Below are 27,256 nucleotides of genomic sequence, written 5' to 3' on the forward strand. Positions count from 1 at the left end.
GTTTTTTTTTCTGATTTCAGTTACTTTACCAAGTCCACAGTACAGATGAATATTTTACGGAAACCGGAGAATGACTGAGATCTTATGGCGAAGTTTCAATTGTTATATTTTTTTAGAAAACATTTTAATTTCTAGACGCGTTTCGCTAACAAGTGACTTCCTAGGCAGAACATTTCTACGGGAAACGCGCCTAGAAATTAAAATATTCGTGAAAATTGTGTAATCATTATCATGGATAGTGTTAATAATTTTCATCAAGTGATGGGTCAGTCCATTCATAATTTGAAATTAGTTTCTGTTTAATTGATATAATGAAGGATTTTGTTTTTCTGTTGAAATATTTTTTGGCTTCATACTTCTCTTTCATTAAACAAACATCTGTGAAACTTCCTAAGGAAGGAAGAAAAAAAATATAGCAAAAATTCTTTTTTTCACAAATATACCGGGTGTCCGAAAAGTCTTAATACGGTCTAATATCTGACAATTTGTTTGAAGGTGGTTGACAATGGTATAGATATTTCATCAGTTCGGACTTCCATTGTCTAATATGATATAAAATGATTTGAAATCCCTGAAAGAATAAATAATATTGAAAGGATTATCTAAAAAATATCAAATATTTGGAGCAAAACAAAGTAAAATTACAATGAAATAAAATACAAGCAACAAATTGAACAATAAACAAGAAATTGAAATCAAAAATCAAAAGATTTCAAGCCAAGTTACTTCACGACGTTTCGATTGTTAGTATCCACAATCGTCTTCGGGTGATGACTGGTGTACTTTTTTCAACCCACATTTATGATGGTTTGATGTGTCGTGGAGGTATTTGCTTGCATGTGTTCAACCTAACATCAATGAAAGGAAATTGACCATACATATGTTACAGTACAAAAATAACAATATACAGAACCATTATACAGCCCCATTTTGATTATTGTTCCACTCTGCTTTATCTTTTAGATAAAAACAATATACAGAAACTGCAAAATCGAGGTTTAAGAATCATCTTAAAATGTAATAGATACGCTCCCATTCAATGCATGCATGCAAGTGGTATGATGTGGCAGATATACTGTATTACTCAAGTATGATATTTATCTATAAAATAACCAGAAATTTATTATCAAAATATTTTGATTTCTTCATTACGTACAATAATCAAATTCATGACTACAACTCAAGAACCACCAATCAATTCCACATTTCCAGGACAAGAACAAAGCAATCTATGAAATCGTTGTTTTTCAGAAGATTGAATGATTTCAACCAATTACCATACCATATTAAAGATTCTTTACTCTATATTCATTCAAGGCTCAGTTGAAAATATATGTTACATCACGTACTCTATGAATTTTCGGAATTTTTTTAATTTTTACGTTTCACATCATCGAATTGTTTTATTGGTTCAAGCTTTTATGTGTTATGTATACATTGTGTTACATCGTGTTACATTGTGATATGTTAAATATTTAATTACCTACCCACCCGAATAATTGTTTTTATGCCCTAGAATAATTGTAATATGGAACTACCTATTCTGAATACTCCTGATTATGTGTTATGGGACAATATTCTCAGGCATACATGTCTATTTCTAGCTTTGTAGCTTCTTGTATTTATATATTATTTGAACGTATTTTATTGTTCGAAGAATTTTTATACCATTTCAATATTTTTTTATATACCATTTTTACCTTTTTGGACTTGTATTTATTTATATTAGGATTTTCTATTATCAAATTAAAAAAAAGTATAGTCCGTTATTTTTATTCTCAAAAAATTTGATTGGGAAACAGGATTTATTATTCTCATATAACCTAGTGTTGCAAAATATTTTCACTATAACGATTATTAAACATCATGAATAAAGCCATCCCTTTTTTTTGTCATTTATGTGGTATTTGTATCCAATATTTTGTTATTACGGTATGGCTATACGAAAAGTTCTAATTTTTTCGGTGAGTAATTTAATTTTATAATTTATCATTAATTATGAAGCCTTTGAATGACCATGGATATTAAGATATGAAATGATATGTATTGTGGTTGATATGTCAGAATAACTCATTGTTACAGATTCTTGAAAAATAATTTAAATAAATTCGATACTTTGGCAAGAAAACAATTGTTTTTCTAGGAATAATTCATGCTCTTTGCAGCAACTTTTTCAGAAATAAGTCATTGGATCAATATACTACTTAACTGGCTACTTTCAGTGCACTTACTGTTGTTGAGAAGTTGAGGCGACTGAAGGTATTATATAAAAATTATTTTATTGAAATGTGACATATTTGAATTTCAATTTATTCACAAATTCCTCTTGGGCTTCAGCTAATTCTCGACACTCGAAATTTTATTGCTTATTAATTTCTTATTATTAGTAATTTACGCCAGACGACCTTCTGAAACACATCCATTCAGCTTTGGACATTTTTCATTGTTGTAATTATAGAACGAGAGTTAGGCAATAAAAACTTGTTAGTAGGTTGCCATTTGCACTTGATCGCAACTTAAAAATACCAGTCAAACATACAAAATCGATAGGACAAGGTCTTCTGATATGATGCTTATTTTTAGGTATTATTATCTCATTGATTGGCGAGAATCCCAAATCAGTACGATAGAAAAGAATGCGAGAAAAATTTAATAATTTGATAGCATAAACTTCACCGTAACTAATTAGTTATTTAGTAATATCTAATTATCAATGATAGATCAAATGGAATAGACATTTTCAAAAAAAATTAATGTTGGCAATTTTCCCAGAAAACATCGATTTATATCAGATAACCCCATTATGCATTCGCTCTGAAATTAAAGAAATAAAAGAGAAGAGTTTCGAATTCCAAAGAATATTCATCCCATCCAGCGCTGAAAACTCTGGCGATTTACGTTAATGATGGAAGAGAAGAGCATCAGATTCATTGTTTGTATTAGGTTGATTCAACAGTTGTGTCCGTTTTTAAAAGTCTACTTTCAACTGTAATATCTAGGTGAATACTTATTCAACTTGATAGAAATATGCGACGGTTGAATCAGTTCACTTCTGTCAACGTAACACAAGTTGATTAATTTCGTCACCATACAAAGTGTGTGCTAGGGCGTCTCCTGTTGTCGTAAAGAATCCTCTTTCCATCACACGTGATGATCCGATTAAAAAAATGATGGTTTTCATTACGCAAAAGCAAAGAAGAACAGACCTCGAAACGTAAATATGCATACTGACCTGAACAAATTTGCGCGCACGAACGCTGTGCGCGCAAATTTGCTCAAGTCAGTACCACTCAAAAATGTTGTGTGCGTAAGCGCACGAATACTATACGTCTCTTGTCGGTACATCGAAGGAAACACGTGCTCAGTGTGGACGGTGTTTTGGTCAGGGAAAGTTTTTCGCGCAGTCTTTTATGAAATATGGAGTGGGACAATGAAAAGGCGCTCCAATTAATAGATGAATATGAGAAATATCAGATTTCATGGAATGCCTAACATCCGGAGCACTTCTCAAGGAACAAAAAAGCAGATGCGTGGGAACATATTGCGTATAACTTAAAAGTGGAAGAACATGAAGCGATCCAGAAAATGAATAGTCTTCTGGGGTCATTTTGGAGGGAAAAACCAAAAGGAAAAAAAGTGTTGGGACAGGCAAAGGTCAGTAAATATCCTGATTTTTTGAAGGTGCTTCAGAAAAATAAATGCATTGTTTTGAATGTCAGAAAGATGTGTATATATCGAAATGGTATGCATTTAAAAGAATGCATTACTTACTTGATAAAGATGAACCAAGAAGAACAATTGATACAGAGATAGAATGCGTAATTATTTTATTATTCGTATATGATTTTTGTATAGGGGAGTCACTACTGTGTCCTAACTTGAATTTATGCATAATGGTCTTGCCAACAAACACGACCATTGCTAGTAAAGTATGCAGCAAATTCGTTTCGAGTGTCTGGTACTTCTTTAGGTGATTTTCGGGGTAAAATTCTAATAGGGATAAGCGATGACATTTTTTCATTTAGTGTTTCTCTCCAATTGCCTGGTACAAATTGGCCATCTATGTCAGTATCGAAGGTTCTCGCGGGATTATACAACGTCCAAGAGTGTTTGTTTCTTTTTAAAAAGTTGTGAAGCAAAACAATAGTCATCACGACAAGTTCTACCTTTTCGGACTCTAAAAGCATAGGCTTTCTTAATATTCGAAATACGCCAGAAGAGATTCCAAAGACGTTTTCTACAATTCTTTTCGCTCGGCTAAGCCGATAATTGAATATTCTTTCCATCGATCCTTTCTGATGGGTTCCTGAGAATGGCTTCATAATATGCTTACTCAACGGAAATGCCTCATCTCCGAGAAATATATATTCCACCTCCTGACAGCCTGTATCAGCAAATATAAAATTGTGATTTGCATCAACTAAAGCAAACAACACAATGCTAAAGTGTGATTTATCGTTATAGTATTCGCTGCCGCTGTTTATTGGCGCTTGTAGCGCTATATGCTTTTTCCATCCATGGCGCCCAAGCAATTTGGAAAGTTCCACAACTCTTCATATTATTCTGCAACTAATAACCATTCTTCAGGAGATGACGGCATCTGCAGAAGTCATATAGTTTTAGATTCAACATTGAAATGAATAACTTTAAACAATTTTTAACTTTTTCAGGCTATTATTGATGAGGTACAGAATCCTGAGGTAGAAGATTGCGGACCGCTGGATACTTCTCCCCAAAATTCTGATTTAGGAAGCACAACACCTCAAATTGACTTGCAACCCCAAAATGAACAGGATGTAAATGTAATACCTCCAAAACCGAAAAAGAGGAAAGTAAAACGTAAAAATGAAGTTCCAAGATTGGAGGAAGCTTTTCAAATTTTGACAAAAATGGCCGCACCTCAAGCAGTCGTAACAGATGATGAATTTGCAGTATATGGACATAGCAAATAAACTGAGAGGTTACATTAGAAGGACTCGAGTCGAAGTTGAACATGCTTTCAGTCGAATTCTCTATGAGGCTGATATCGGCAAATACGAGTGGGTTGCTCCACCAGTCCAGTTTGTTCCTCATACTATGTTACAACAACTTACAACACCTTTTCCGACAATGTGTTCGCCTAATTATACACTTCATGGTACCCCATCACGTTATTCCTGTACAACTCCTTACTCAACTTATTCTTTTTCACAATCCCACTGCTCAACCCAAGGCTCAACCCCTAACCCCACCGTAACCGAACTGGTAAATATTGATTTGGCTTATTCAGATTCACTTTTGCGTGACGTTTTCAACGTTGTACGCCATAATTACATTTTGGTTTGAACACATTTTATGCTGCAGCATTCTTAGTTTAGTTTAAATAAAACCTTTAAGTATGTGTAACAAATTATCTAATTACCTTTACATACTTCTTCCAAACTTCAATAAGGGCCCGGCATGTTTCAGGAACAATGGAAGATACAAGCTGTTTTGAAACTTTAAAAAGATACTGCATACTTGTAAATGAATCCCCCGTCGCCAAAAAGCGTAGAGTTATGGCAAGTCGCTCTTTTACGGGAACAGCCATTCTCATTTTCGTATTCAGTTTCCTTATTTTAGGTAACTCAAAATCCTGTGATGACATACGGACAACATTTTGAAACTGCCCGCTGATTTCTTGGATTTTCAAATCCTCTAACAATGTTGATCCAGCACACATCTCTCTGCTTTTATACAGCTGCTTAACCCACCATCGCTTATCCCGTTTGTTCTTCTTCTTCCGTATACAAGAACTATGTAGGCTGCACTTGCTATTATTAAACTTTGTTTGCTGTTGGACATTTTGGCAACACTATAAAAATGCAGCGATCGGAAAATAAATAAGCGGCTACTAGACGAAACAGACAATTTTGCACACAACTTACGCGCACTTTTTCGCTGTCAAAATAATTCACGCACGCGTGTGTGCGCACACGATATCCGTGCGAGCAAATTTGCTCAAGTCAGTACGCACCTCAACAACTTCTGTCGATCGTTCAAAACGTAGGATACTCTCTTTCTTTCCGTGCTTTTTGATCTGTCCATTACGTTTGAAATCATCAAAAACAGTGCATGCATAACACTATCATTTCCAAATGCCTGGTTGATTTTTCGAGCTGTTTTGGCAGCGCTTTTGTTCAATTTGAATTCGTTGAGAAAAATTGGCTGAAAATCGCTCGACGACATCTTACAAAGCTAAAATAAAGACAAAAATGAAAATTTGGTAAAAATGAATAGCATCAATGTATAGAGCACAATATTCTCTATCGATTAGTATAAACCATGACACAGTAGAATACAGTGCATTCCGTTTAAAACGAGCCACCCTGAGTAACTTTTGGTACAATGATTTTCAGGAAAAATAAAAAAACACGTCAACTAAGTATATTACCTCAGGTTTATTGAAACGTAAATAATTCTAATGTCCAAAAAACATTGGCCACTGACAGTGTTGCTAATGAGGCCCGGGCGGGCCTTATTAAGAACACTGCAATAATACGGATGGGCCTTGTTAGGACCACTACATTAAAACGTTTTGTAAGTTGGTAAACTTTATTTCAGAGAGATTATTGAGATTGATAGATTATATTATTAAGATACCCAGAGGTTTATGGACTGAAGAACAAATGGCTTTGGCCTTGCAAGCAGTCAAAAATGGGATGTCAGTAAGAACAGCCGCCAAAGAATTCAATATTGCCCGTCGAACAATAAGAAATCATTTGCTTAGTGGAAAAACGGAAAAGAAACTTGGCCGTCCTTCCTGTTTAAAACTTGAACAAGAATCTGAGTTGTGTGAAATAATTTTTAGGCTGGCTGATGTTGGAATGCCCTTAACATCTACAGTGATGAGGCGTTCTGTCCATGAATATTACCAACGAAACGGAATACCTGCACCTTTTACCGATAAGAACATAGCTGGTCGAAAATGGCTCAAACTTTTTCAAGGTCGGCAACCCGAAGTTGTTAAAAGAAAATCACAATTCATGAATCCAGCTAGAGCCGCCAAATTAAACAAGTTCATAGTCAATGACTATTTTGAAAAGCTACGAGAAGTTATGTTGAAGCTTGATATCCTGCAAAGCCCTCAACGCATTTTTAATATTGATGAGAAAGGTTGTCGCCTAAATATTCATAAATTACAACAGGTATATGCTTGTAAAGGTGTCAAACGAGTTCATTCAATTTCTCAAGAACATGAGGAGAATGTGTCAATTGTCAGTTGTGGAAATGCTATAGGACAAGTTATTCCAGCTATGATATTGTTCAAAGGAAAAAGAAAGAAGAATGAATGGCACGACAATCTACGTGCTGGGACAGTTATTGAGATACATTTTGCTAAGTACAAACCAGAAAGAAGAGTACTGCTAATTTTTGATGGAGCATCATCTCATTTGGATGCAGGTATTGTCGTTGCAGCCGAATCCCACGAAATTTCGCCTTTGGATAAGGCGGTGTTCAAAGCTTTCGAATCTTACTGGGATGACGAGGTAATCACATACTGGACAAATAAACCAGAACGAACAATCAATGAATTTTCGTTTGGCCTGATTTTCTCAAAAGTGTGGCCAAAAGCAATTGCACCATCAAATGTTATTTCAGGTTTTCGTGCAACAGGAATATACCCGTATGATCCGAATATCATTCCTGACATTGCTTTTACCCCACCAGAAATAACAGAAAAAAGTGTTCTGGCGATGCATTGAATTTATTGGAGCCTCTGGAGACACCCTACATTTTGTTTTATGAGAGAGAGAGGACATTGTTAGATCAAGATCTTCAGATGATGTGGTGCTGCAGGTTTTTCCGGGTTTTCCCGGAATGCTGAAAAAGCAAATGCGCCACTGGAATCAATGAAGTCGCCCCGGAGCGCCAATTAATTTTTATTGTTGTATTTATTTTATTTTTAATGACAGAAAATAAATTAGATTCGAAAATTCAACTATTCCATCATCTTCGACATCCGCAACAAATATCTCTAGTGGCAGCTCCATTCCGGATAGAAAAAAGGAAAGAAAAACTCGAAAGGGAAAAAAAACTGAAGATAGCTCTGACAGTTTTGACAGTTCTGACAATGAATTTTAAGTACATGACAGCTCAGAGGAGGACAATGTAATGTCAGTTAGTTTCAATGAAGTGTTAGTTACACCAGAATTAGAAACTAGAAAAAAACAGTGTGCTAGAAAGCAATCCCTTCATTATCGAGCACAAGAAGTCACAAAATCATTGTTTGATGAAGCTAGTTTAAATGGCCCTAAAAACCAACCAAGAAAAGGGAAAAACCTGGCAAATGGAAAAACTCTTGAAAAACAACTAAAAAAAAAGAAAGTTGGTATTGTTTTGCCTGCTGTTAAGGATATGAGACTTTGCGACAACTATAAACGATATATTCATGAAGAGTGTGTAGGACTTTCGGCAGATGATAAAGACATAATTATCATATGTCCAGACTGTTCGCAATAACTATTATTATTATAAAATAAAGGTGTTTACCTGCTGTCATCCTTGATGATTAATTGTGGTATTTCAAAAGTGGGCCTTATTAGGTACATAGTATGGGCCTTATAAAGAACATAGTGTTCCTAATTAGGCCCAGAAGCAACTATTTTTTAAAGACCTGAGAATAACAACTTATAACAAATTTGACAAAAGTTAGCATTTTTATATTAAATTTAAATATGTAATTTATCTTCTCTTTGATTTTGAGAGTTCTATCATGGGTTAATGACTTACAAAATAACTAACACTTATTTGGTACACTTACCTCATAGTATACAGATGTACACATTTTGATATATTCACATTTGATGTTACTTTTCCTATCGCTCCCCCTGAGCATTTCACAATTTTTTTTAATGGATCACCCTATATTGTTTCACCTTATCAGATGATCGATGATGAGCAGATTTCAACAAAGTATAAATTATATGGTCTGAAGCTCATGGTTCAGGAGCTACAAATTATTTGAGTTGAAAACGAGCCACCCCGAATAACTTATGAAACAATGATTTGCAGAATAAATGAAAAAACAGGTCACTAATTATACAGGAGGCCACATTTTGAAATATTCGCTCTGGAGACAAATATGGAAGCAATAAATCAGAAAAAGAGATTTTTCATTATTTCTTGAATCAAAATCTCATGACTGGGCAGTGAGAGGAAAAAACTTTTCTACAGCAAATGTTCAAAATCGTTTCCATCAACTTCCATATAATGGTACAAACGAGCTTCCATTGTCGCCCTCACGCATGGTTGAGAATCTCGGAAGTTATTTCTCTGCAATGCCTTATGATTCTCTCTCAAATCGTCTAATGTTATTGATTTTCTCTCATACACTTTAGAGTTCAAATGACCCCATAGAAATAAATCTACAGGAATGAGATCCGGAGATCTTGGTGGCCATTCTGTAGGACCTCTTCTGCTAATCTAGCGACCAGGAAAATAATCATCCCAAAATTGTCGCACTGGAGCTGCATAATGGGGAGGTGCACCATCCTACTGAAAAACTATTTCGTTTTCGAATAAATTTACATCCTCCACAATTGCTCTATTGGTGCACGATATTATTCGATTCTCAAACATATCTAAATATTTATCACTAGTCAAATTATCATCGATAAAAAAGGTCATATGATGTGGTCACCTGAAATTCCTGTCCAAACATTCAGTTTTTGAGGTCGTTAAGTATATGCAATTGACGTATAAATGAGAATACTTATCACTCCAATATCGACAATTTTGCCGATTCAACTCTCCATTCAAACTAAACGTACATTCATCCGAAAAACAAATTTTATACAAGTTGATGCGTTCAGTGAGACTTTCACAAAACTCGATACGTCTATCGAAATCATATTCATTCAATTCATGAACTAGTCTAATCTTATATGGATGAAATTTGTACTAATGAAGGATCCTGAAAACATGGGTATGATTGATTCCTGATTCTCGAGAAAACTGAGTAAGATATTGCGAATTTTCCATTAGTCCAACGTGCTCTAAAACTGCAGTACAAATAGTTTCATCGTTGACAACTTCTGAACGGTTATGCTTTTTATTGTTAGCAGATCCAGTTTCCATAAATTTGTTCAATTATTTCGAAACGTATTTGTGTCGTACATTTCTTCCTGGATAATTATCATTGAACATACGGGCAGCAGCTCTAGCACTTTTTCCATTCTGGTAGTACAAACTCACTATTTCAATCCGTTATAATGAACGCAATAATTTCTTCAATGAACTTTCATGACACAGAGTTAAATAAGAAGCGTTCCTAGAAGCAAACATTTTTTGGGCCTGTTATTTAAAATTTCTGGTCACCATTTGAAAAACGGAAGTCAGAAAAAATGTGTTTATTAACAATCCCATATATTTGTAAAAAATCCAGATAAAACGGGAATTTTTTTCTCATATAACACCGTGATTTATTAAAATTTTTGAATTTATATTTAATATCATAAACAAATATTTCACGTGGTATACTGTCTCCATTGGCGATGCGTCCGGAATCGTATTTGTTCGGCGTTAAAATGAAATTATGAATGATGAAAGTGAAGTTCTGGGAATTGAAACTTTTTCATTTCATTTTATCATTCTTCCAGAATGTTTGCAATTTATTTCTCGAGTATAGATTATTTTTTGAATTATTAGCAAAAAACTACATGCCTTCTTCTTCTCATACCATACCTCATACCTCACATACCAATTGTAATTTCGTGATTAAAGTAGAAATTTCGAGGTCAAAGTAGTAATTTTGAAATTACGAGATTGAAGTCGAAATTTCAAGTTTAAAATATTTAATAATGTAAAGTTTGAATTCGAAATTTCCAGTTTGAAGTCGTAATTTTGCAATTGAAGTCGAAATTACGACTGAATCTCAAAATTATCTCGAAATTTTGAAATTTAAGTTATAATTCAGAGATTAAAGTCGTAATTTGAAGAAAAGAAATCATGATATTAAAGTCGAAATTTCAAGTTTAAAATATTTAATAATTTAAAGTTTAAATTCGAAATTTTCAGTTTGAAGTCGTAATTTTGCAATTGAAGTTGAAATTACGACTCTGAACTATAAATTACGCCTCAATCTTAAAATTATCTCAAAATTTTGAATTTTAAGTTATAATTCAGAGATTGAAGTTAATTTGGAGAAAAGAAATTATGATAATAAAGTCGAAATTTCAAGTTTAAAATGTTTAATAATTTAAAGTTTAAATTCGAAATTTCAACTTCAATTTTGCAATTGAAGTTGAAATTACGACTTTGAACTCGAAATTACGCCGTAATCTCAAAATTATCTCAAAATTTAAGTTATAATTTAGAGATTAAAGTCGAAATTTGAAATTAAAAACAGAAATTATGATATTAAAGTGGAAATTTCAAGTTTAAAATATTTAATAATTTTAAATTTAAATTCGAAATTTCCAGTTTGAAGTCGTAATTTTGCGATTTGAGTTGAAATTACGACTTTGAACTCGGAATTACGCCCTAATCTCAAAATAATCTCAAAATTTAAGTTATAATGTAGAGATTGAAGTCGTAATTTGGAGTTAAAGAAAAAAATTATGATATTAAAGTCGAAATTTCAAGTTTAAAATATTCAATAATTGAAAGTTTAAATTAGAAATTTCCAGTTTGAAGTCGTAATTTTGCGATTGAAGTTGAAATTACGACAAAATTTTGAAATTCAAGTTGTAATTCAGAGATTAAAGTCGTAATTTGGGTTTAAAAAAAGAAATTATGATATTAAAGTCGAAATTTCGGGATCAGAGTCGAAATGGTGAGTTAAAAATTAAAATTTTGAGTTTGAAGTTGAAATTTCGAGATTAAAGTCCTAATTTTCAGTTTAAACTCGTTATTTCTGGATTGAAGTGGTAATTTCGAGTTTGAAGTTGAAATTTCGAGATTAAATTGGAAGTTTTGAGTTTGATGTTAAAATTTCGAGAATAACATCGTAATTTTCAGTTTAAAGTTGAAATCTCGAAATAAAAGTCGTAATTTCGAGTTTGAAGTTGAAATTTCTATATTAAATTAAAAATTTCGGGACCGGAGTCGTAATTTTAAGTTTGGAATCGTGATATCGAAATTAAAGTCGTAATTTTCAGTTCAAAGTCGTAATTTCGAGATTAAAGTCGGAATTTTGAGTTTAAAGTTGAAAGTTCGAGATTAAGGCGTAATTCTTAGTTTAAAGTCATAATTTCGAGATTAAAGTCAAAATTTCGAGTTGGAAGTTGAAATTTCGAGATTAAAGTTGAAATTTCGAGTTTCAAAGTCGTGATTTTCAGGAAACAAATAATAAAAATATGTGGCCATTCTACGCTTCCGTAGAATCCAGTGGACTATCGCTCATATTTATTGGAGCTCTATTGCTATTGAACAAGAATTTCAATTTGGAATCTAACCTCTCGAAAATTTTTTATAAATCCAATAAACTTCGCCTGAAACCGAAAAACCTTCAAAATCTCCTCTCCAAATTCGCACGTCGACTCCATCCGACAACTACCGATTCGACCATCAACAATCGGCATGCACACTTTCATAATACAATGTCTTTCGTTTGTTCTTTAAAAGTTCTGCACCGACCACCGACTCGCGAGAGTGAGCGCAAGGTAAATCTAGTAGGCAGTGTCTAGTGTTTGGAAACCCAATTCGCCGCGATGTGTTTTCTCAATTTGCCCGCGTTTTAGTCCACAAGAATTTGTGAAAAGTGCTCCGAGATGTTGGAAAATGGAGTTAACCTAGTTCATGACGGCTCATTCAAAAATTGTAAGTAGGAGCTTTATTTGAGTAGTCGTTTTTCGAGACTGTTGACCGTTACCGCGTTTCGCCAATACGAGAGGGTTCCACCTTCAGGGATGCTACTTTTAAACGTGCACCACAGATAGTTTTATTCGTTGTGCAAATCGGCCCGATTTGGAGCGATTAGAAACCAAAACAAACATAATCAAGAATGCGTGTCACCATGCAAGAAAGTGGGTCAAGTTTTACTCTTATTTTCATCGACGGTGGTCAAATTTTTGGTTTTCAATCAGGTGTTGCGTTCGTTGTGGAAATACCTCGCAATGCAATATTCAAAGGTTACCACAATCACTTTTTAATCACTGTTACGTTACAACTAGTCTGCTTGGATTTGGACTGTGTTGCTTTCAGCTGGGATGCCATGACGTCTAATCCTTTAAAAATGAAGATTTTCAATAGTAATTGTGCTAGTGAACTGTTTTCATAATTAGATTCGATTTGAATACGATTTGAATTATATACGTGGATTTATCTTGACACTAAGGTGTATAATTATTCAAATGCGATTATTATTGTATTGCCAGTCGAGTCAAGGAATGTTGAAATCATTAGGAACCACACCAAACTTTTATCTTTCAGAAATTCAGGTAGTTATTAGAGAAAATATTGATGAATATAACTGATGGTGAACATTAATGAAAAAAGATAGATAAAAATTTGACTAATTGAAATTTAACAACTGAACTGAATACTGAGCACATAGGCAAGTCTGAAATAAAAATGTTCAAAGTTGATAATAATATCTTTTAAACTATTACAAGAACATAAAATGACAACGACTTTCAAAATGTCTATACTAGGTACCTAATATAAGTTTATAATCAAATCCACTTTCTTGAGATTTGAAAAATAATACGTAAAATATCATAAATATTTACTTAGAACACAGTTAATATTCAAAATTATAAACTTATCTTCTGGCTTACCAATAATTGATTATTAGTCTAGGCAACAAGTTGGAAATCGTGAAAAATAGATATAAAGCTCCTAAAAATATGAGCAGGCGCTCATTCGATTCGGAATGAGCCCTAGAGAAATGTAGATACTTGAAGGATTTTATAGTGGGTAAAAAATTACGATTGTTATAAACAAAATAATCAAGGAAAAGTGAGACATTCCGGTTTTTTGTTAATAACATTGACCTATAAATATTCAAAGGATGAAACAAAAATATTCTCAAAGGGGAGGAAATTTTGGATTTTAATTTAAAGCTGAAAACAGGGCTCTGCGCGCCTATTTTACCACAGACGCATAGCCATTGAAAATAGCGTTTCACCGAAAATACTTTTTCAAAAAATTAAATGTTTATTCAAATTTTTGATAAAACTTTAGGCTTATTAAAAAGATTTCCAAGAATAAGCTGCCTTTGAAAAAAAATTATCCTCATTTTTCACGAAGTTATGCTTTTGTTAATAATTAAATTATTATCGGATATCTGCTCCGATAAATAGTTGAATAATAGTTTAAATAATCAACTTAAAAAACAGCCTTATAAGCATACTTGAGGAAATTATGGGATGAAATTTCATAAATGTTTTTTATTTTGTTTATTATAATTTTATAAATATCAAAGAAATGAGAGTAATCTTTTTTCAATGTTTTGATTCCAAGGTTTTTTATATTACAAAATGACAGTAATTAATTGCGGTTGTATGTGTTTAATTACGTAATTTGTTAACAAACTGTTTATAAACAAATAGAAAAATTCAGTAGCAAAGAATGTTTTTGCCACTCTGGTTGTAATGAAAAGATACTGAATAAAAAAATATATTTTAATTTTTTCAAATTGCAATTCGTTATAAACAATTTAGGATTATTCTTATAATTTTTTCTAAACGTTAATGTTATTTTATGAACAGTTATATGCAATAAAATTAAATAAAAATCAATTGTTTTCCATACTTCTTAATATAACACGATAGCAGCTACTTACGTCATTTGTTATGTAACTAACGGCTCTAAATAGAAAGGGGTAGGTAAATATATTTTTAGGAGAGATTAATTTTTGGAAAAGGAAGGTTTTGGCTTTCTACTTCTCCATATTTATACAAAAATATGTGTGAATCTTTCAAAGAAAGGAAGGAAAAACAAACTGGAAGAAAAGCCTTTTCGAAACAGCTACTTTCATATAAATCTTGATTTACACGAAAGAACAATATTTTCGAAACAAATTCTTTTATATACACACTGAATTATTCAAAAACACTTTTCTCTATTCAGTTTGTATCTCGAAAATTTTTCATGGAGTTGAATCAGATATCATTCACAGGATTGCTACACAAAATAGTAAACGGAAGAGTGTAACTTTGAAACAATTAGAGATACAATTATGGACATTCAGAACTTTTGTATACAGGATATATTGATCTTCAAATTGTAACTAATCATAATTATGATTGATCACTCAAAATATACATTTTTGACATTTTCATTATTTTCATGACGTATAACTTGTCAAATAATGAAAATACGTCAATTGACCATCAAAACAATTTTGTTCACGGATAGAATACCTACAAAGTTATTATTTACTCATATCAGTATCTCCAATTGTTTAAACAATATACTCATTTTCATTAATAATTGCCCAACTTCTGTAGAATTTCTTTGAAGTTATGTCGTTCTTTTTGTCAATTATGCATAATTAGTGATATAAATGCTACAATTAATTTAAAAAAAGTCTGATAAAAACTCAAGATATGGATGCTGGCGTATTTGCAACAAATCATTGTTATCATCATCGAATGTTTCAGAAGGCAATCAATGACACTGGCATTACAGAACTTTTTTGACATTATAGAACTTTTTTGACATCTATCGAAGACTGATTTTAGCATCCGAAACGTTCAGATAAGTATTGCATAGTTACTTAGCTCGTTTTTATGGGCAAAATTATTGAATACAAGTTAATTGTGAAAAATACTTTGAATTGATGCAGTAACTTATCGAGGTAAACTATAAAGTTTGTCCTCCAATACGTGTATAAAGTTCTCTGGAAGGTAAAAATGTCCAAAGAAGGTCGATAAAAACTGATTTTCCTCCACAAAAAATGATTTTTGTTCAATACTCACATTTATGTTATGACCATCGGTGCGATATGTTATCTGTGTAGGTAGGGAGAGAAATTGATTCTTCTACTTCCGAAGTACAGATATATTTGTGAATAATTTCAAAATGATTTGATATTGATAATTCCTATATAACAAATTTTTCGATAATTTAACTCTTGATTGAGGTTCATTTAAGACTCGCTGAAAGTGTTACATATGAGATTTTTTTTCTCTCGGAATTTTCACAATTTCCCTCTTAATAACATGTACTACCCATATGTAGCAACAATCACTTAACATAAAAAATGTTCTATTAATTTAAACAACTTGAGCGTCAAATTTTGTTTTTATTATAAGTACTTTGAATAACTATTTTTTTCTATTGATTCGCTTTGAAATAATCTTTCGTTGTAAGTAGTGAAAGTGAATACCAGTTCAACTTAGAATTCCAGCTATAAATTACTAACTTATACAGGTTTGGCGAGTAGATGGCGAAGATGCCATATTCAACAAGATAATTTCGTAAAATAAATCAATTTGCATATCGCATGACCCGACACTATAAAAAATCCGCTTGGATTTATTATATTTCATAAGAGTTCGGTATGTCGTCTATCAGGATGTCCATTCTAAAAAGGAAAAAGGCAGATTTGTTGCTTGAGAGTAAGGCTTCCATCTTTAACTTGAAAATGGTATTTTCAAAGAGGATGTAGTTTTTTTAGATGATGAATATTCAGTGGGATCTTGTTGCCACCGTCTCAGGTTGGAAGGTCAATTGCTATTGTTTTTTGTTGATTTTTTGTTGTGTCATCACTTTCCTCTTCAACTTCTAGACGAGAAATCGTCGATGAAAAAAGGAATGCTCTTGAAATCACAGGTCACCATCATTCTCCAAATATTTCAAATGCCTTGTAGTATTATTTGAATAGGCTTCTTGAATTGAATTAGGCAGGCCAGTATAGTAGATACACTTGAATTCACTTTTTTAGAGCAGTGTATTTTGACTGATTCGAACCCTACATTAGTGATAGTTGAGAGCTTTTCAAAACAGATAGGAGGAGTTCTGGGGTGTCCCTCAAGGCTCAATAACATGTTTTTTCATAAATCTGAGTGATCTATCTATTATTCCGATTTCATGAAGTTTTACTATTTACATCATTCTCTAGTATAGTGTGAATACCCGCGATATCCAAGAGACTTCCACCAAATACGTGCATAGTAGATTAAATGGTGTGATTCTAATTATGCAGGGTGTAACTGAATAACTGTAAAATATTCAAGGAGGTGATTCCTCATCGAAAAAAAGGTAGGATCTTTCATTTAAACTTCATTGGAGCATCCTTTGTTGAAATACAGCCCCTTAAAGGGGGTACATAAAATTTGTATAATAATTTTTTTCACAAGCACTGGAAAAGTTACAATATTGAAATTAACCTGACGTTTTGTACTACCAAAAAGACTCTTAGCCAGTAATTTATTTGGTTTACCCCATGATTGTAAGGGTTGGAAAACGCAACCCCTAAAATTTATTTCCAATGTACCTTTTTGTCTTATTATACGTTTACCATTCAAAAATTTATTTCCGATAGTCTGTTTCGAACTGGATTTATTGTTATTTCGTAGTTAGTACCTGCATTAAACGATTGAAGGGTAATAAACAAAACTAATTTATTATTAACAAAACACACAACATGTAGAAATCATGGTAAATGTTAAATATGTCTACCTTCAGACATTAGGCATGCGTCTAGACGTCGGCGCATTGAGCCACGTATTCGCTCAAATATTCCTGGAGTCTCTATGATTACCCTGCACGCATCGATGATGCAGTTTCTCAAGTCCTCTACATTGCGAACAGAAGTACGATAAACCAAATGCTGTAAATGGCTCCAAATAGAGAAATCGAAAGGATTGAGATCCGGGGATCGAGCGGGCCAGTTCTGTGGTCCTCCTCGACCTATCCACTGATTTGCATATGTTTCAGTTAAATGCTGACGTGCTACTTGACTAAAATGGGTGGGAGCCCCATCATGCATAAAAAACATATCCCTTCTGACGCCCAAAGGAACTTCCTCCAGCAGTACTGGATACACTTCTCTTAAAAATTGAACGTATGCCTCACCATTTAATCGAGGAGGTAGAAAATGAGGCCCAATTAAATAATCCCCAATAACTCCGAGCCACACGTTAAGAGAAAACTGTTAGTTTCGACAATAGCGTGAGAGTTTTCATCAGCCCATATGTGGTGATTATGAAAATTAATAATCTTGTCCCGAGAAAAACTACATTCGTCTGTGAATTCTATCGTCTTCAGAAAGTCACAATTTCTTCTAATCATTTCCAGCATCCAATTGCGAAATTCAAGATGGTTCGGAAAGTCTCGCGGTAACAGTGCCTGTACTCGTTGCAGATGGTAAGGGTGTAAGAATTGTTCCTTTAAAATTCGAAATACCGTCATATGATCAACATTTAGCTGGAAAGCAATCTTTCTAGTACTGGTAGTAGGTTGTTCTTCAATAAAATTAAGTACTGCTTCCTCAAGCTGTGGTGTTCGTACTTTTCGATGGCGACCACAATCCTGCTTTCTTTTGTCGAATGAACCATATTCTCGTAATCGTTGATGAAGTAGAGCAAATATTCTATGTGAATGATGCTGCCGTTGAGGACACATTTCAGCATATTATCTTCTAGAAGCTTCTAACCCATTCCCCTGCGACAGACCGTAAACGTAATGCACATCAGCCATTCACTCATTTATGTATGCCATTTTAATAACAAGTGAATTATTAAAGTAACAAATTAAGAACAGTACAACAACACATAATTAGTATTATTTCAATTTCGAAAATTCACAAACTGACAGCGTCATATCAATTCAATTGTCACTATCTCTATATAGCGACCTACTACATAGTTTCATATTTTCGCATTTATGAAGATGTATCTGTGTAGTTGTTCGTAAAATAATGTTTTGCTGCGAACTGGTTTGTTTTGGGCAAAAAACCCAAGATACATTTTTTTGTTTAGAATGAAACAGGCTATCGGAAATACATTTTTAAATGGTAAACAAAAAATAAGATAAAAAGTTACATTGGAAATAAATTTTAGGGGTTGCGTTTTCCACCCCTTACAACCATGGGGTAAACCAAATAAATTACTGGCTGAGTGTCTTTTTGATAGTACAAGACGTCAGGTCAATTTCAATATTGTAACTTTTTTAGTGCTTGTGAAAAAAATTGGTATACAAATTTTATGTACCCCCTTTAAGGGGCTATATCTTTACAAGGGATGCTTCAATGAAGTTTATAAGAAAGATCCCATCTTTTTTCGCCGATGAATCACCTCCTTAAATGTTTTACACTTATTTAGTTACACCCTGTATAGGTTTTGAAAAATGTATAAATCAAATCTCAAATTTCAAGCGTTTTTGATATCTTCCTGATGTACAAGTATCTCGTTTTTGTACACTCTTCATTATATTTGGTTGATAATTTTTCGGTTGAAAATAAAACACCTCGACACATCTTTCGATCACCAAGGAACTTTAATCTTCCTCTTGAAGAGGATCACTTGGTGATCGAAACACGTGTCGAGGTGTTAAAAATAACGGTTTGGTGTTGGGATAAAACTCCAGTAATATTCAGTATAGTTTATTTGAATTAACTCATCAGCGTAAGAGCTTTAGAGGAGTATGTATCGAGTGGTTCAAACCCTATATTATCATATAAGGCTTTTGAAAGTTCAATATCATTCCACGTAGATTCACAATGTCCATGTGATATCACCTTTCTCTGGCATAGTAATAATACCTGTAATCACACTTGGTGTGATTACAATTACATTTGCTTCACTCTTGAAAAATATGGAAAATCACTACTTCATAATCACTACTGTCTGGTCATTCCAGTTGGATTCCAGGACTTCCTCTGCAGATGCACATCTTCACCGTCAGCAGGAGGTTGCATATCTTAAAGAGGATCCAGAAGAAATTTCGAATTGGAGTAAAGATAATCAGGTTCAATTCAATTGCACGAAAACTCAGGCATCGGTTTTCTCCAAAAAGATAAATGATATCTGGAGAGACAATTCCGATATCTGTTTCGATGAGTTTGTTGGGGGCTTAAAATGGACACCAATTTGTCTTGGCGCAGTCATGTCGCTGGAATTGCGAAGGCTCCTTCTCAAAAGCTTGGAACGCTGTTCCGAACCAGAAAATTTTACACACCTCAGCAACTTTTGAAGCTTCACAAAGCTCAAATCAGACCTTTTTTGAAGTATTGTTCTAATGTATGCTGGATTCCATCCAGAAAAGAGTCCTTCGCCTGATTGGAGACACGAACATCACTTGCAACCTTGATAGTCTGGAACATCGAAGAAAGGTTGGAGATTTGTCACCCTTTTATAGATACTTTCACGGTAGGTGTTTAAGTGACTTGGCACATTTGATTCCACTAAGACCGGCACAAATCCAATCAAATCCAATTTGAATCGCTGGAGATTAATTTGAATGACAATTTTTCTTCAAATCCAATTTAAATCGCTTCAAATCCAATTTGAATCGCTACTTTAGCACAGGCACCGCTCTTAGAGCCTCTGGAAGATTTTCTTGTAGTGCTTGTGTTTTGTCATTGAAAAAAATGTTTGATAATAATTAATCCTGTCTGTTGAAATTTCAACATGTCTACTGATTCTTTTGCATCTTCAACATTATTTTATAACCATCATCACGAATCAAAACCGAATAAGTCTTTTTAGATTAATAATACCGGAGAATATACTTTTCATTAGAGACATTCAAAAAAACACCTAACAGATAAAATACACAGAAAGCCAAATTGTCAGTAATTTCGATATTTCATAATTCCACTGAACATCGTTTCGCCAAAACATGAAGTTGGTGATTTCCTAAAAGAAAAAGCTTCAATTTAAAAAAGTTATGCTAAAGTGATTTGATTGTTGATAACTTAAATACGTATCCAGGCATGATAATGGAAAATGTAATCTTATACAGGAGTAATTGAAATTTTTTCAAAAATAATAAAAGTTAGAATTGAAGACAGCGACTTTGTATTAGACCATTATTTTGAATTCTAAACATGTTTTTTAAATAAGATTTTCTTATACTCTTGATGGTGACGATTTATTCTTGCGACAATTTAATATTTTTTCACCTGGTTTGACATTTTTTCAATTAAAACTGTTTGCTTATTTTTATTTTTTATCTTTTTTATTTCTTCTTTACTCTGTGGTGATTTTCATTCTCATCGTTTTATTGTATTTTCATATCATGATTTATTGCTTAAAAATATAATTGACATTTTAGTTATTCATCCTAATTTTATTTGTTCTTTCATAGATTTCGAAACATATTAGAATAATACTAGGCAACGAAAGTCCGAACTAGTAAAATTCACCACGAAACATTGTCAACCACTTTCAAACAAACATTTTTTGAACTGTCGTTTGATGTTTGACTCGAAGCATGTACTATGCTTCTCAAACTTGAAGTAAATTTTGAAGGTAGTCAAACTTTGATTTTGAAACGACTGAAAGTTGCTTTCTTACTGAATGATTCACTCTGTATGCTTAACTGGAACATTCTCTTATAATGCAGACGAGTGGTAATACTGTCGAAACATCGTGAAACTTGACTATTTTTTATCAAACGGTTTTATTTGGCTTGCCTTTTGTGTTTGGGTGAAATTTAGTAATTGTAGTTTGACCCTTTTCCTGTTGACAGATTGATCTGGTACAGACATTTAGTTGGATAACAATAACATTTAATAAATTCTAAAAGATAAAATTTATTAAATTAAAAACTCCAGTAATATTCATTACTACACCAAAAGTTCCAAACAGTGCATCATAAATTCTGTATCATTGTAAATACAAGATGGTGGATTACATATTGTTTCACAACTACTTCAATATGGGTATCAAATGACAGGGCTGCTTGACTTGGAAAAGTTGCAAATTCAAGATGGCTGCAGCTACTAAAAGGCGGATTACATTCGTTATATGGTCCAAATCTGTCTACTGTTTCCAGTAAAAAATCCAGAAGTACAAAACTCTTGTTTAAGATTGATATACGGCATAAAAAAGTTTCAAAGAATATCACATAAATTGCTTGAAATTGTATGGTTGGAGATGGAACTTAAAAGAATTCACCATGCAAATTAATGAATTTGCATGATAATTTGATGGTATAATGATACCATCAAATTATCCTATCAAAAATTCCTATATATCTCTATAGAAAAATAACTTTCAGAACGGATGTGCACAACTTGAATTTGAGATTCGGAGGTTTGTTATCTCCACCGGCATTTAAAACGGAAACATTCAGAGGTTCCTTTACATATCGAATTTATAAGTTGCGCAACTCCATTCCTAAATCCTTGCAAAATCTCAGTATTACAAGTTTTAAGTTAAATTATAAGTTTTATTATAACTTGCTCTCCTGTGTTATCTTGCAACCCTACTATAGCTATTAATGTAATTTATGTATTCTATATACCTATATTGTCTATACTTACTACCTTATTATTATTGAGGAAAAATATGCTATATAGAGTTAAGTGGCAGAACATATTCCTGATGAAGTAAGAGATTGCTTCATTGAAGAGAAAATGAAATTCGCTCTCTATTTTCCAACTTTTTTTAAAAACATTTTTAATATAGATGTACTGTATGTGGAAAATAAAAAAGACGTGTTATTATTATTATTATTATTATTATTATTATATTACCTTATAATACTGAAGCACTAAATGAACTAAACAGAATGAGAAGAATTGAGTAACAAAATTAGAAACTGAAAACTTGAAAATAAAATAAGTAAAAAATTGAGTTAAATGGTTTTATTGAAAAAAAAGATAATAGTGATATAGATAATGTACTGAAAACTAAAAAATAAAACGGAAGGTCCTAGCTAACAGTCATCACACCACATTCCTCAGCAATCTACGATATAGATCAGATAAAAAAATAATAAAATCGTTGGGCATAGTATTTACATATTTACTCAGGTTACGCTACGCTCAACGATTTTATTATTTTTTCATCTGATCAATACCGTAGATTGCTGAAGAGAGTGCTGTGATGACTGCTACCTAGAACCTTCTGAATTATTTTTCAGTTTTTAGTACATTATCTACATCATTAATTTCTTTCAATAAAACCGTTAAAAAAATTTTTTTTTACTTATTTTATTTGAAGTCGCCCCGGAGCACCAATTAATTTTTATTGTTGTATTTATTTTATTTTTATCGTTGTTTTAACACATTGTAATAATTTTATAAACTCATAATTAAATATAATTTTATTTGATATTATTTCTACTGAATGTTTTACAACATTGTAAATTTGTAAAACGTTCAGTTTATATTTTACTTTTTCACTTTCACCTTAAAGATCTCTGGATTTTCAGATGGTGAAATTTTCAATCATTACCACCACCCTCCGGATAACAATTCACATCAGATTCTTCTGAGAAAAATAATGAGAAAACATGAATATTCTTCTTAGTTTATTTCACTCCTCTTCAGAAATATTTCTGGGTTTTACTCTCGACGATTTCATTGTTTATCGGCATTTCAACAAAAAATCTCACTAGAGTTTATGTTGCAGATCGTTTTACTTCGCTATCAGCAATAAATGTGTCACCTACGTCTTGGAACGAGCGTTCTTTATGAAAATATAAACGAGTTGCGTTGCCAAGGCTAAGATTTGCAAATCTGCATGTAACTCGATCTGTAGGTCTTGAATTTCAGTTTCTCCACCGCTCAGAGAAAACTGAAACAAAATGAGGGGTGGAAGGTACTTTATCTTTTGTCAAAAAAGGTTAATTGACGATTTTCTTGCAGTAATACGATAACATAATAAAATGACGCACATGTACTCGAGGATAATTCTAAGGAAGAGGATGTCCTCCTCTTCTACGTGGTTTCGATTGAATCCTTACACTTATATGTACTTACTAGGTATTCATTAACTAGGTTATGTTCTTTCTAATTGCTATTTCTATAATCAACTATTTTCATTCTCCTGCCTTTTCATTTGTTATAAAATAAAAAATCCCAATACAGTGTTGCTTTTGCAATGAAATATATTTGTATACATTTTTTTGGAAAAAGGAATGATTCTCAGTTCTCTACACGATGTTTCGACCCAAAAGTAACAGAAACCATATTTCGAAAACAATGTTTCATCAACAGTGAAACAATAACAAGCCTCTCCTCTTGAATGAAGGAAATTGGATACTACCTTTGACTACAAAGGATTACTGCCAAGAATTTGTATGAAGTCTTATCTAGCTTTTATTGATTTTGTTGATTTATTTGAACGAATTAACGATCTAGTAGAATCATATTAATTAGGAATTGACGTCAAAAAAGATGAAGTACCAGTTTATTGAATCTAAATCTATTCGATTTAGCTAGAATAATGATCAATTTGAATGAACCTATAATAATTGAACAAAATAATTTGAACTTGGTTGAAAACTTGGTTTCCATATGTTTATTGTATATACGGTTTTTTACTTTCCTAATGTTGTTTGAAGTCATTGTGAATCATCAAATATCTTATTGTTTCAAGTTGAATTCCCTAAAACAATAAAGAAAGTGACCACATAATTTTTTGAAAGTTTTTCAAGGGACTCAAAACTTCAGGACCACTTCGTTTTTCACCAGTTAAATCAGTTTAGGCTATATCTATAATGTTCAATATAAAGGAAAGAGGTTTCACGAGATTTCTGTTTTTTTTTTTTTATTTTCATCCTACTTCGTTTCCTCAACAGATAAAATCATTTTACTTCAAATGGGCTATGATTATCATGAAATAATATTGAACTAAACAGATTTTTTTCGTGGACTATATCAACGTTTTTTTGTTTTTTCCACCTTCCACAATCTGAAAAAATAAAATCTGTTTCGGAGAACTCATTGAAGGTTTATAGGGATAGCTTTTCAGTTCACTCTGCTAAGTTACTACATAAACTCAAAGTATATTACACAAACAAAAATGTTCTAATCCTCGTATTTAACAATTTAACCTATCAAAAAAGATGAGAAATTATACTCATACTTTCAAAAAACAACAAATCACTATAGATCACAAGCGTACTTCATACTTATATTCAAACATATATTCAGATATATATACTTATATTCATATCATACGTATATATACCTAATCGTATAGTTCAAGTAAATGATATAGTGCAACCTATATAGTTGGGGAGCAACCTATATAGTTCGGAGCGCCAATAAATTTTTATTGTTGTTTTTATTTTTATCGTTGTTTTATATAATATATAATATATTTATCGGTGTCACCGATAAAGTCCGCATCAAATGGGAAACTTTTTTATTTATCGTTTTATGTGAAATTTGATTTTGGCAGTAGATTTTACTTAAGAAATGATGTCAAATGGCGTCTACAAAATAGGTCACGTGATTTCCTTAACCTGTCAAAATTGACATTTAAAAAAAGAAACATCGAAAAATGACATTATTCTTCAAAATATCCAAAAATATCAAAGGATAAAAACATTTTCTTTTGTAATTTTATACCCACACACCAAGTTTCAAACCCATAATAAGTATTTAATATTTTCACTATTTTTCCGCATTCCTGCTTTTTCTACTTATCAAAATTTAAGCACACCTGTACTAAATCATTTATTTTAACTAAACTCGTCACCGAATTTCTTTTTTTGTAATATAATAATATTTTAAGAGCCTCTTTGATGTTAAAAACAAATTTTGAAAAATAAAAGTTATCAAACTTGATGCAAAGTTCATCTAGTTTCAACGGGGCTTTCCAAACTATACAGTACTTGAGTTTTTTAATGAGCACATATATATATATATATATATATATATATATATATATATATATATATATATATATATATATATTTGTGTGAGTCATCTATACTTACATCCTCAAATGTCAAAAAGAAAAAATCACTTCTTATCAAAATTTTCCTCCTTAAAATTATTGTCACTGTCATTCACTTCCATAAAAAAAAAAAGAAATGTTTCATGTTTTGTAAAGATACTAATTTTCTTTCTCAATCTCACGTTAGTAAGTAGTTCCGTTTGTGATATAAAACATATTGTTAATCAATATATTACAGTTGTCCTGAGGAAGGTGGTAAGCCCCACCGAAAGCTTGACAAAGAGTTTTCTTTGAATAGCCATCAAATCCAGACTGCAACCCCAAAATACTGTTCTTCGTATATATATATGTAAAGCAAATTGAAAGCAGCATCGAAACGACTTCGCAATGGTACAGTTATCCCACAAGGTGAATTAATAGAGCACAAACAACATAATAGGTACTAGAATTCTTCTTCAAATTCCTTCTAATGTATTTGTACGTCTCTGATTTTAATTATGCATATCAACAAATTAAAAATGAATTATGTTTGAATAACTGTCCTTCATAACGGGGTGCTTTACTCCATTGAAATTCAAGAACGGAAATTACCAGAGCATGTAGACTCTCTTATCTTGCTCACTCAGTTGGGTCCAAAGAATATTAAATTAACAGAATGAAGGTGAAAAAGCGGTAGGATCAGTTTTCCGTATGTTCCGTTCGTAGAGGATGTTGGCCCGTGCATGATTTTTAGCTCGTAAGTGAAATATGGTGGAAATTTGATAAGTTTTTTCGATAACCAGATGTCCATTAATTTTCAGTTATGGAAATGATAAAAAATACATTATTTTTTATCTGGGACAAGTTATAAAAGCTAGGTTTTCATTCCTATTCAAAGAAATACTCTGGAAACACGACATACTTAAATTACTATTTCAGCACGAATAAATGACATGATTTCAATTTAATTTCTATGGATGTTCAGGCAGAATATTATACAACTTCGTTAGGAATTACTTATATTCTTATGAGTAATAAGTATATAATAGTGATTGCAAGCAGTATATGAAACCCTGTTCATCAATTTGAAATCGAAGATTTTTTAAATGAAGCCAAAATGATTTCACAAGGAGAGCTCAACAAATATGGTGAGACTTCATTCAAATGTCCTGAAAGGCGCTTCAAAATTTCTAGTTCTATTTATTGTATCGTATCACCAACTCAACCCTATAATTGATTTGTAATAAGGATGGTAGATAACGTGTGAATTCCAGTGGCAAAAGTAATATATCATTCTCCGATAGAATCCCATTTAAGATACACTATAAGTATGTAAGTGAGAAGCAATAACCTTTTTCCAAAACTATTTTTGTATTTCGAAAGCATGTCATCTGAAATCTGCAGTGTCTTATTGAAATTCAGCTTCCATTTGACTGAGAGTTTTTTGCAATTCCAATAATCTCGTTACCTGTACAAATTAGTACAGGAAAATGTTTTGATATTTTTCA

General features: G+C 32.4%; 1 protein-coding gene across 1 annotated transcript in view; it reads left to right on the forward strand.

Annotated features, from left to right (window-relative positions):
* The first annotated feature begins 12,563 nt into the window (after nucleotides 1-12,563).
* Nucleotides 12,564-27,256, forward strand: part of LOC111514283 (uncharacterized) — a 211,947-nt gene continuing 197,254 nt past the window's right edge. Inside the window, exon 1 of the mRNA XM_074175684.1 lies at nucleotides 12,564-12,780. The gene's annotated coding sequence lies outside the window, so the exon portion shown is untranslated. The remainder of the gene's footprint in view (nucleotides 12,781-27,256) is intronic.

The sequence above is a fragment of the Leptinotarsa decemlineata genome, unplaced genomic scaffold, assembly GCF_025532065.1.
Source record: "Leptinotarsa decemlineata unplaced genomic scaffold, Ldec_3_MD MMD2_tig00001064_RagTag_RagTag, whole genome shotgun sequence".
In the NCBI taxonomy this organism is placed as follows: domain Eukaryota; kingdom Metazoa; phylum Arthropoda; class Insecta; order Coleoptera; family Chrysomelidae; genus Leptinotarsa; species Leptinotarsa decemlineata.